This window comes from Pinus tabuliformis, chromosome 9, assembly GCF_031772625.1.
Source record: "Pinus tabuliformis cultivar Carrire ecotype Pingquan chromosome 9, CPIR1, whole genome shotgun sequence".
Classification (NCBI taxonomy): domain Eukaryota; kingdom Viridiplantae; phylum Streptophyta; class Pinopsida; order Pinales; family Pinaceae; genus Pinus; species Pinus tabuliformis.
The window spans coordinates 414,392,113-414,401,407 of NC_142307.1; positions in this window are offsets into that span (position 1 = coordinate 414,392,113).

A 9,295-nucleotide genomic window follows, 5' to 3' on the forward strand; every position below is an offset into this window, starting at 1 on the left:
CCACAGAGCAGAAGAAAAAGCAAGAAAAGAAACAAGAGAAAAAGGATGACAAGGAGAAAGATGACACACCCATCTTGATAGCAAGAGAGAAAAGGTTGCAAGGCAGAGTGGACAAGGCTGAGAAGGTCCACATCAGCAAGAGTGCCTCGACAGCGACCGCAACCAAGTCAAAAAGAAAAACCCATGCAGCAAAGCAACCCAAGGCGACGACACCTGTTTCTACAGGAAAGCCGAAACCGGCTTCTACAGGAAGCCCGAAAATTATTGAAAAAGGGTCTTCTACAGGAAGCCCGAAATTAACTGAAAAAGGGTCTTCTACAGGAAGCCCGAAATTGACTAAAATAGGGTCTTCTACAGGAAGCCCCGAAAAAGTGAAACCCAAGGAGAAGAAAGCTGACATTCGTGAAAGGGAGGCAGTAGCTGTGCTGGCCGCCCTCAGCACACCTCCTAAGCCAAAGGAGAAAAGAAAGAGGGAGACCCCTCTATACTTTAAAGCTCCAAGATGCGTGAGAATAAAGACGGGCAAGCCACAACCTACATCCAGCAGCCAAATCACTACAGGGGATGCCCCTACTTCACCCAGTGAGAGGTCCCCCTCGAAGATATCGGTCACCTATGAGAGGGGGAGCCCCAAAAATAGCTACTTGGAAAGGAAGGTTAGACCAATCGGCTTCAAAAGCTCGGCTCAAGGTCAAGGAAACAGAGAAGAGGGAAGGAGCGGCACCCTCATCACCACCAAGGGCAGAACAGGCAGAGCCACCAAGAGTAGGAAAGAAAGAGCGTATTCCGGAGCCTAGTTCTCGGCCAAGGACAAGGAGCTGGAGCAAAATTGCTCAAGGATGAGCAAATATTTTAGCTGGGGGGTGATGATGAGCTGCAAATTTTGGTAACAATTTGGGCTCATTTGGCCTACTTACCTTGCTCAACCCTTCATTTTTTATCACTTATGCATCATTTCTTAGTATATTCGTGTTATTTATAGGAAGAAGGGCATTCATTATGCCTGTGTGGCTAATACATGATGATTTCAGGTTTTTGACATTAAAAGGAGCAAAGACCACACAAATGAAGACAAGGAGACAGCCAAGGTGGCATTGCGGGTTTATAGGGAGGTTGTCCACAGCCTTGAATGACCTCCCTCGTGATCTCCACCCCAACTCCGAGCTCCAACAGCTATTACCACTGAGCTAGAAGGCAGCCAACGGATTCTACAGGAACAGCAGTTTACTTTCAGTTGGACAGCCAAGCTCCACTAATTGAGGAGGCCAGCTTGGCCCTCATCATGTATAAATATTAAGGCTGTAGCCTTCGTTGAGACTCTTGAACTTTTGTTATAGATTTTGGATTACGAGCTGTAGCTCTGTTTTTGCTCTTTGTAAGCCAATTTTGGCATGTTGTTAGACTCATGATTATGATCTTTTAATAAAAGGTAGGAAGATTTGGATTCGATTCTGAGTTCTTAAGGGAGCTATAGCTCTCAGGTTAGGACCCAACTTGAGAGCAATAGATCTCCTTTCCTTTGTATTGTTACTTGTCTTTCTTTTATCATTGTGTTTCTTTCCTTTACATGCACTTGAAAAACACAGTTTGCTGAGTTGATTGTTTCGGTTTGGTTATGTAGGTTAGTTTCATGAATGCATTTGTTTCAGTAGTTTAGAATTAGCGTAGGGAGATTGAAGTTACGTTGAGTTCAAAAAAAGTTGAATGCATGCTCACTTTCACCTCTGTTTGGGGACCGGAAGTGTAGACCGTGCCAACTGCCAATTTTAACACATGCATGCAAGTATTGATGTAATGTTTTCGATTGAAGAATTGTCCATGCGATTTTATCTTGAGTAATGACCCTTTGGTTCAGCATCATGCACGAATTCCCTTCAACTTACATTGTTGTTCTGTGATTCCTAATAAAACAGTTAGAATAGGTTGGTGAACTTTCGTTTACATGCAAGATAAGGGTGATTTGTTTCATTTACACTGCGCAGCACCACTTCATCGTGTTCTTATCCTTCTGAACCGTGCCTAAGCCACCTACTCATCCTTTGTTCAGCTCATTTGCCTTCCAACCCGTCTATTATCCACGTTGCCTCAACTTTTCGGTCTTCCATTGCCTCTACCCTTCTATCGACCAACCGGCTCTATCCATTCTCTCTCCATCTCATCTCTCTTTCCATAGGCCATCACAAGTTCCTCTGTCATCTTACCCATCCATCCATACAGCTCCTTCACTCCTCCATCACCCAAAACTCCGATTGCAGAACATCCTGTAGAAGTTAGCAGACTTCCTGTAGAAATCCCGAGTTTCCTGTAGGATCCCCTGCAGACATCCTGTAGAAGCCTGCAAACACGGTTGCCAAGCACCTGAACATTGTGGACTTCTGTGGACTGATGTGTGGGATCCCCTGGAACTCTCAGAGCCCTCCTGACCGTTCCCAAGCCTTCCTCCCTTCGAACTACCCCTGCACAGTCAAGACCCAGTAAGAAGCACAATCACAATAACTCCACCCACTTGAGCAAAAATACAAAAACGTGTTCTCTTCAAAGAAAGTAGTTTAAATTCATGCATCTCATCTCACTAGGAGTAATGGCATCATTTCTAGAAGTTGCATTCCCACCATTGCATCATAGGGATTAAGCTAGTCAGATTAGGGTTTACTAGGGTTTCCATGTTTGGTTGGCTTTCAGATCATTCTTGCAAAGTAGGTTAATTTCCTTTGAGATAGCCTTCGTTCATCATTTAGAAAGCTTCTTCTGAGAACATATAGAAGTTGGCTTGAGCCCTAGCGGACTTGTGCCAGCTGACCAAGTGACAGCTGCGACAAGAGCTAGTACTTGTGCATACAGCACCGTTGCTTCCAAGTTTGTTACGAACTACCGGGTTGATAAAATTAGAGAAGGAAGCTCCAGGAGTTGTAGCATTATTGCTACAATACTGGAGCCCACCAAGAAGTTCCACCATTGTCGGAAAAGGTTGCTACCCTTTACACCACTCATTCCTCTAGGATGAGACACTTTTAAGATCTTTTCTGACTCATAAAAAATGAAAATATCACCGAGTATTTTTCCCTTTTGACTCGTTAAAGAGAATAAAAATGGGGGGTCTTCTTTCATCTCTTTTCCGACTCTTTAAACACGAAAATTTTGTCGAACTCTTGTCATTTTGAACTCGTTAAAGGCTAGGAAACGTCATTTACCCAGTATACGTTTACCACTTTTTCGGGCTGGGATAAGCAGTTTACGAAAAAGGTACTCCTTGACTGAAATGGTCAAGTAGTTATCTCAAGTATCGTTTTCTACCTTTTCGGGATCGAGAGACACAAATGTATGAAAAGGGACCTTCCGGAGTTTTCTTTTCCTTGTATTTTTCAAACTCTTTAAACATCAAAAAGATATCAAGTTTTACCTTTGTCGAACTCGTTAAAATTTAAATGACATCGAACTTGTCATTATGACGAGACCGAGCTACTCCTTCCTAGGGCTCGTAAAACTTACTAGGATATACTTATATTACAATCATATGCTATCCCCATCAAGCTTGTGTAAAAATAACTGGGGTACTCGCTAGAAATGGTGGGGGAAAATTGGAAATATTTCATCAGTTGCATTCTTCATTTGAGGCAGCCTATCGCTCTTGAACATTGACACTCATCTGTTGTTCGTGTCAGGTTTTGGGACATCCTCACTCTGTCACTTGCCTCCCTGGGTTTTGGGTTATCCATTTTAAGCCTCTCATATGATCTTTGCCATGTCACCATGACCTTTGATCCTATGATGTCAAATGTTTCCAAGCTCCAGAGTCGTGTCATCCATATGTTAAAAAGAAGTCTTCATACCTATACATTGTCTGATCATCTTAGATTACTCTCATTCATTGTGTTTCCCATTTCATGTCGATGATGAAGGATTCATTATGACCTTCCTTCGACGGATCACTTCCTGTCGACTTCGGCTCATTATCTAGGAAGTTGATCTAGAAACTCCCTTCCAGTACCTTGGAGCTTGCATGCCCTAATGGCAAGTTCTTCGCACTCAACGACAAGCTCACATCATTGGCTTTCGATAAGGTGATTTCACGGATGTTCGACATCAGTTCCTCTATTCACATTCCGTGAACTGTGTTGCTAGTATCCTGACAGCCATTGCCATTATTGATGGTTTATCTCGTGCTTGTTAACGATTCACATCATTGACCTGTAATCAAGTGACTTCCTAGCATGTTCAACTTCAACACATTCATTCACATGTTAGGATTTGTACTTTGATCGGGTAATTTGGAGCGCAAGACCCTGGGCTACGATTACACAAGTCTAGGCTACGAGGCGATATGACATGGTCATGTTGATATACATGTCTCTTTCATATGGATGGTTGCAACCATACCATGAGTTGTTATATGTGATCCTTCTCATTATTGGATGGTTGCGACCATACCTTGGTTTCGTTATGATCCTTTCTACTAGATGGTTGTGCCCATGCCTTGGATCCATTCACATGATCTTTCTCTGGATGGTTGTGTCCTTACCACGATTCATGTATCATTATTCAGAGTTTTCAGTGATGTATATGTATCTATCATTTATTGGAGGTTTTCTGATGATGGACTCCAATTCCCTGCTTCCACTTGTAAATCATTTCACCCCTCACTCTAGTTCAGCCTTCATGCTTTAGGGGGCATCTGTTACATAGCATTTTGTCACTGCCCCTGTACTCCCTGTCTACGAGCATTTTGTTACTGTCCCTGTACTCCCTTTCTATGAGCATTTTGTCACTGTCCCTGTACTCCCTATCTACGATCCTAGAGGACCTCTATAGTGTACCAGACATGCTTTCCCATCATGAAGAAACTCCCAGTATGTCCCTCTTCATGAGCAGAATAATTCCCCTTTGCACCATTTCCCAAAAATCTTTCTTCTATCCCAATTGACAAGGCCGACACTACTGACTAGTTTTCTCCTCGCACCAATTTACAGAGGTTAAAACTAGCCCTCACATAGATTGGAGCAACTGATCCCTTTTCCAATCACACCAATCCTCTTTTGGAAGGTTTTTTAAATAAGCAGCCAAAGCTTCCATGTATAGAAACTTCGTAACAGAATTTTAGTAGATGGTTGGGCTGGATAGAGCCGAGGAAATTAGTTTGGGCTCCTTTCCCCTATTAGGATGGAGCAAATTTAAGAGATAAGACCTTCTCCCATGATGAGAGGAACCATCTCCTTTTCCAAGAAAAAGCTAGTTGGAGTTTTGGAGCAAGTTTGAATAAGCAGCAAGTCATATGTAGCGTGTAGCTTTCTAGTGTATGTTTGAGGGAGAATAGTTTGATTTTGGTTTGGTTTGAGACTAGAGGGAAAGAGGCCTTAAAATTTCTATTGTTGGGGTTATCCATGACGTGCTAGCAGAAGTGTGGGAACATGGATACATCGGAGGAGACCAACAACGTCAAGGCACCGGTTGTAATCTCTTTCTGATTTATATAAATGCAAATATTGATTGATTTCCTACATGAAGTGTAATTTTAAATCTTTATGGCTTAACGTTCCTTGACCTACTAAGTAGGTTGAATACAATATTGTATGCTATCATGTTTGTTGTTGTTGTCGTTTGCTTGTTTCAGGTATTAGAAGGAAGGAAACAGAGGATAGTTGGAGTGAGGAAGAAGGATCATCATCAAGTGCAATAGCATTCTAAGAGGTAGGCCCTCTTAATTGATTCTATCTTAAGGATATTTTCCATAGATTGTTTGTTTGTGGCTAGACCCGCTCTCTTAGGCTAGAGGAATTGTTTGTGTCCGCACTGAGAATTTACCTGCACCACAAGCATTGACAATCCTCACAAATCATCGGCTCGTCATATTGTTAGTGATGCATGCCCTGTCACAAACTCTTGTGACTTGGCAACAATTGGTTGAGCTAGAAGAAGAAGAGGTTGCAGCTATGATTCCAGTGAGGGTTGAAGAAGAATTTTTGGAATAAGAGGAAGTCATTGTTGGCACTGCACCACAAGAACCAGTGTCAATTGTTGAACCTATGGGGGAAGTAACAGAACAATCTCTGAAGGGAGCAGATAAAGAAAGGGAATAAGAGACGATAAATCAGTCAGAGGATGTGAGGGATAGGGTGAAGCTGGGGAAACTGAGGCAGAAGGTGTTAGTGGGGTGGGAATTGAAGATGTTACTCCTCGTTTTCCACTCCCCATTTCCCTATAAAGGGGGGCCAAGGAAATTCTGTTCTCCCACCTACGCAATGAAAGAAATGATTTTTCCTCCGGAATTGAGATTTGTTGGAGTAATTACAGAGGAAGGGGCCATGGTTGACATTGTACCACAAGAACCAGTGTCAGTGGTTGTCACTGTCCCATAAGAACTAGTGTCAACTGTTGGACAAATGGAGGAAGAAGTCACCCTTGATATGGCCCCACAAGAACTAGTGTCAACTATTGAACCAATGGAGGAGGAAGCTACTCTTGACATTGCCCCATAAGAACTAGTGTCAACTATTGAACCAATGGAGGAGGAAGCTACTCTTAACACTGTCCCACAAGAACCAGTGTCAAATTCTGAGCAAATAGAGGGGATATTGCAGGTGACATTGCTCCACAAGAACCAGTGTCAACCAATGAATGGATAGAAGAGAGGGTTACTATTGATACAGTTCCACAAGAGCAAGTGTCAACTACTGAGCAGATGGAAAGATACGCGGTCATTAACTCTAACCCACAAGGACTAGCATTAATTCTCGAGCAAGTAGGAGAAGAAATCAGGGCCTTAAAACAATTGCAGGAAGGAGACATTAATTGTACCACCCTTCAGGGACTAGTACTGGCTCCTGAGTCATTAGAAAGAAATCTGGTGATACCAAAACCTACAGTAGGGGCACTAAAGTCACTCCATGGATACCGGTAGTTGAACAAGTGGAGGAAGTGATAGTAAAGTCAAAACCGCGCAACAAATTTGTTGATGTTAATCCACCAAACCCAACATTGGTCACAAGACAAGCAGAGGAGGTTGTTATAAAACAAGAATTTATCAAGCAATGAATGAAAAAGAAAGACCCCATCCAAAATCGATATCGATTACTATTCAGAGAAAACATTCAATTAAAAATGGAAATTACTAAATTGAGAAAACAGGTGATATGATTGCGGAGGAAGGAAAGAAATCGAAAAAGGAATGTCGATCAAGCCGTTATAACTCATGGAACCGATAGAATAGCTTCAATAGCAGTGCAGACAGAAGACAAGTAGACGGCCTTGACATCCATGCATACTAAACCGCTTCTCCATTTGGTAGAGGCTCGGAATTCCTGTTGACAACGGAGATTCAAAAATGGAAGGCTACTACTTCCAGCCTTCAGCGTGGGTCTATTCCTATAGAAGCTCACCGAAGAGGAGTGAAGGAAATCTGGGAGAAAGTAGTGAGAGTGGTGGCTGATCATATCACTCAAGTGGAGAAGGCCAAGCAGATGCAAGAAAAGCTACAGAAGAAGATTGAGGAGTTGCAGGGGTAGGTCCAGTTATTAAAAGCAGACAAAGACGAGATGTTTTCATTGATGCAGCAGGTCATGGCATGTAGAACTCTTGCTCGTTTTTGTGCCCTATTCCTCCATAAAAAATACATGTTCTTCTACCTGGAGATTACCCATCAGGATATAAGCCATGATATGGAAGACTCCATGCAGTTCCTGAGTATTTTGAGAGCCCACAATCAATTTAACTAGCATTTGATGTGTGAGCTTTATATGCATAATTACATCCTGGAGAATGATCAATCGTTCAATCCAGTACTGTGTATGGGAAAAATTCAGCTGAGATAATTCACATCCTTTGTGATTAATCAGGTCAAGTGGAAAAAGGCCTTTGACACATTTGAAGAAAATCAAGCAAATCAGCCACTTGTGATCCGAATGGAACATTTTCAATCTGTGGATATTTATAATAGACATCAAACGTTCCTGCAACTACAAGGACGAAAGGACCAGATGTTGACAACACAGATTTGGTGTGTTGACATGTGTATGAGGAAAATCTATACTTGTCAGGGGGAAGCCCAAGATGCTTGTCAGAAGTGCTGGATGTTGTCATCATCAACAATTCGTGTGAAAGAACCCTTTGGGGCCCCAAATTTTTCCAAGGCCTTGAAGAGAATTCCACGATATATCACATGCATACGACACTATGGGGTCTAGTGGATAAGGCTAAGATTTCAATTCCCCATCATTTGGCTAGAAATACACACCCATCTTATGTGGTAGAAGAGGATTGGTGGAAGGATATCCTTTGCTTATATGGATTTAAACCTCCCGAGACAGATATGGCCACACAGCATGATATTACACAACTCCATTTCAGTCATAGTGGATCTAATCCAGACCTTTGCAGGAAATGAACTGCATGAGGACATGCAGATAAGCCAATTGGGGGGAGATGTTGGCCAGTAGATTTTCCTATTTTTACCCATTTTATCCACTTCACCTTACCCATTTCATAGCTTTTTGCGAGGTTAATTCATGTCGCAACAATGAAGGTATGATAAATTGGCATGTCTTTTTGAATATTGATTAATGAAATGTAGTCCTAAGAGGAGCATTGCATATGTGACTTGTTAACTAAAGCTTTCTTGCAAAATCGAGATAATGATGACCAACAGGATACAAATCAGTGCATGAGTGTTGATGAGCTGGCAGCGCTATTCCAAGACAAGGACTGCAATGGTGTTTAACCAACGAGAAGATGATGGATTAATATTATTGTTATCTTTTGTATTTTGTTTATGCCCTGATGATTGTTGTATATTTGCAGGCAGACAGAGTTGTCGAATCTTTGAGTTTGTTAGTACTATTTTTGTAACAATGCAATGTATAAGTAATGGTTAAGGAGGCAGAAATGGGGGTTGGATCTGAGAAGTGTAACAACAGACTTTACTATATTTCCTTTTGATTAATGCAATTCCAATTTCCTGCGCACTGAATAATATTCGATCTTTTGCCACAGCCCTGATCGAAAAGTCGAGCCCACTCTCCTTATCATTTGTTGTTGGATTAATTGTGTGTTATAACCAAAAAATTGATCATCTAGCCTTAATTTACTAGATGGATCAAAGTACACCATGTAAAGCCAATTTTACCATAGTAAAATTTCTTTCACTCTGAGAAATTACTTAATAAACCACATTTGTTAAGAAACTCATAATTAAACCCATGAAAAATATTTAAATAAATCACTATTTATTTAATTATCTTCTAGGAATAATTAATTAAAGCATTTTTTAATTAATATTCCTTGTCACATTTGACCCAGTTATGAA